The 3,607-nt window shown below is 42.4% G+C and overlaps 1 protein-coding gene across 1 annotated transcript in view; it reads left to right on the forward strand.

Moving 5' to 3' along the window:
- The first annotated feature begins 240 nt into the window (after positions 1-240).
- The window catches only part of LOC119414431 (transcription factor AP-1), a 10,023-nt gene continuing 6,656 nt past the window's right edge, over positions 241-3,607 (forward strand). The window contains exon 1 of the mRNA XM_037681523.1: positions 241-255. The gene's annotated coding sequence lies outside the window, so the exon portion shown is untranslated. The remainder of the gene's footprint in view (positions 256-3,607) is intronic.

Below are 3,607 nucleotides of genomic sequence, written 5' to 3' on the forward strand. Positions count from 1 at the left end.
CGCTGTCTCTAACCTCTTACGTCACAAAAACACACCCCTTCTGGTCGTTTCTGACCAATGAAAAATCCCAAAAAGTGAACCGGGAAAGAGTCTTTAAAATGTCAGTACTTCCTGGTCTACACAGACTCTACAGACTCACAGGGACACGGAGAGACACACAGGTACTCAGAGTTGGAGAGTTGTCAGACTTCTAGAGTTCTGGAGTTCTGATGGAGTGCTGTTGGAGTTCCTGACATGACAACGAAGCTCTTCCGAGTTCCATGGGATTATAACATTTTCCACTGAGGTGAGCTGTGGCTGACAGAACCTCGCAGCTACTCCGGACGAGTAACAGCATCCTACGGAGACGCTGAAAGGGTGCGTTAAACGGAATCTCGCCTGAGACATCTCCAGGTAAAAGAGTCGTTTTCACCACCTAAGTGTACTGTGAGGAAAAGCTGAAGAAAGCCCGGAGAGTGCCGTTCTGTTCAACACTCTACCTCAAACACCATCTTTCTCCCCTTTAAACTTCATCTTTCATCTTAAACTTTTCTATCAAGTAGAAATTCTCCCAGATATTTAGAAATGTCTGTGTAAAGTGCTTACCCACATTCATGTGGGTAAAAGATCATAGTTGTACAGTTATAAATGTCTGTTGGTGCAGCAACGGAAAAATCATGGCCGTATGATTTTTCCTGATTGATTGCTTTGTTGTTATTTTCATAATTTGCCAAATTAATGTAAATGTTTGATGTTAAATTTGATTCTGTAAATAAATGACCGCATTCATTTTGATGGGTCAAATTTAAATGACGTCTCACTTTGCATTTCCTTAAATTCAGTGCACGTTTTATTCAGTCCAGAAAAATGAGGAACTCGCGTTAAACGATGAATATATCCCAGCATCTGTTCATCTACAAATGTTACCAAATGTACCTAAAATTGAAAGGTGCGTGAAACAGAAGCTCAGCTGCGTTCAGAGCCACCTTCAGCTTCACAGTTTAGTAATACCAGATAAATAACTATCTGGTTGGTGCTGGTAGCTTTGCGTCCATGAATCATTAATTGTTTTATATAACTCTATGAACACAGAGATGATGTCATGTAAAGCTACATTAAGCTTCACTCCAGATCATCGTTGTGCACAGCAATGTTTTACCCACAGACATATACACATAGACGCCTCACTGAGCGCTGAATTGTACGACGACGCCATATTGGATGTGGCAAAGTGGAGCGATAGGAGAAGATGTCTTATTCATTGTGACTCTTAACTGATTAAAATACATTTCATCAGTTAAATTAATTTCTCTGTTTGTGTGTGTGTGTGTGTGTGGGGGTGGGGGGGGGACGCATTCAAGAAACACAGTTTGGAAGTGACAACCAATTCAATTCAGTTTATTTATATAATGCCAAGTCACAACAGAAGTCATCTCTGGGCACTGAACAGAAACATCCATCCATCCATCAATTATCTTTTACCAGCTTCTTCCATTTTGGGTCACGGGGGTCGCAGTGCCCATGTCCAGCAGTCACTGTGTGAGGGGCGGGGGACACCCTGGACAGGTCTCCAGTCCATCACAGGGACACATAGAGACAAACGAGACAAACAACCATTCACTCTCTTATTCACACCTAGGGACAATTTAGAGTTACCAATCAGCCTAACATGCATGTTTTTGGTCTGTGGGAGGAAACTGGAGCACCCGGAGAAAACCCACGCATGCACGGAGAGAACATGCAAACTCCACCCAGAAAGGCCTCTGGACCGGGATTTGAACCAGGGACCTGCTCGCTGAGAGGCAGCAGCTCTACCAGTTGTGCCACCGTGCTGCTCAGAAACATTCATATAAATAAAAATTAAATTAATAACATTATCTAAGGAAGCCAGCAGATTGTGTTGTGTCTTCATTTTGTCACAGTCTCCCATCTTGAGCAAGCACAACGGAGATGGTGGAAAGAAAAAACTCCCTTTTAACAGGAAGAAACCTCCAGCAGAACCAGGCTCAGGACAAGCGGCCACCTGCTTCGACCAGTTGGGTTTGAGAGGACAAGAAGGACAAATGGACACAGAATGGCAGGTCCAGAATGGAGACGAGCATGTCCTCACTAGGAGGACAGAAAAAAACAACAACAACACATGCTAAGATAGAAATAATTACAAATGCAAACCATTAATTTGATGATTTTAAACATTTGATAAGGTCAATAAAAATGTATGCAAATATGTTTTTGTTTTTAGTGTTTTACATTGTTTTATATGGCACCTTGATTTGACTGTTTTTATAACTTCTTTTATTTTATTTTCAATTGATTTTTGTTGAATTGTTGTTGTCTGTACTTTATATGTTTGTCTAAAACAGGTCTCTCTTGAAAATGCGTCCTCATAACTCAATGAGACTAACCTGTATAAACAAAGGTTGAATGAATATACAACTACTTTTAAATATGTTAAAACCAGTAGATGCCTGTCTTCAGGTGTGTTTTCTGTAAATCAAGTCGTTCAGGACGTTGCACTGGGACACGGCAGAGGTAAACTGGAATCCTCAAAAGAAGCAGCAGCACAGTGCGTACTATAGCTGCAGCTTCAGTAGATCTTCAGCATAAAGCTGAACATCTAGCAGCGTTTGACGATTGCACATCAACAAAAATAATATCCAACACAGGGAACTAAAACAAACAAAATATTGGCTGTGATGGACGGCTAGCCACACACACTGGTGCCATCTTGGCCATCTACATCACTGACATGTCATTAGAAGCATCAGAGACATTTCATTCACTTTTTGCTAACAGGATGCTGGACTCAAGCAGACTGGTAAAGGACCACCTAATGAAATCAGTCAAATTCATTTTCAGGATAGAACAGCTGGAAAAGTCTAAAAGTTTGCCTCAGGACCAACCAGCTCCTGTGACGGTGACAGTCCAGATGTTATTTTTCCAGCCTGGTTCCCCTGAACTAACATCCCATTCTCCCCACCAGCTCCCTCATATTCTGACCGATAAAAGCACTATAGAGTAATTTCAGACACACTTTATGATGTACACATACAGTATAAATAAATTTAGAATAAACTTTAAAATCTCCTCGCAACAACCAAGTTGCTGACCCATGGGTCTTTACTGGTCTCACTTGTCTTCTTTAATTATATCTGTCTGTAGAAAATAACAGGCCAACCTGTCCCAGCGCTGCTCACCTTCAGAACGTTTCATGTTGGCTAACGTTGTGGAGCTGGACTGTCTGACAAGTCTGACAGAGCTTATACTAAGACTTTTCTTCTCTGGTAACTAGTTTCTCACTGGTTTGTGACAGGGACTAGTCAAAGACAAATGTGCGAAAATTGCAAGAAAATAATCAAATGTTGAGGTGGTTCGGGCATCTGGTAAGGATGGAGCATATCCGACTGGGAGGAGACCCCGGAGAAGGCCCAGGACTCGCTGGAGAGATGACGTCTCTTGGCTGGTCTGGGAACGCCTTGGGGCAGAAGAGCTGGAAGAGGTAGATGTGGAGAGAGATGTCTGGGCCTCCCTGCTCAAACTGCTGCCCCCATGACCTGACTTCAGAATAAGTGGAAAATAAGGGATGGATGGATGGATGGATGGATGGATGGATGGATGGATGGATGGA

The sequence above is a fragment of the Nematolebias whitei genome, chromosome 9 (assembly GCF_014905685.2).
Source record: "Nematolebias whitei isolate Nwh7 chromosome 9, NemWhi1, whole genome shotgun sequence".
Lineage (NCBI taxonomy): Eukaryota > Metazoa > Chordata > Actinopteri > Cyprinodontiformes > Rivulidae > Nematolebias > Nematolebias whitei.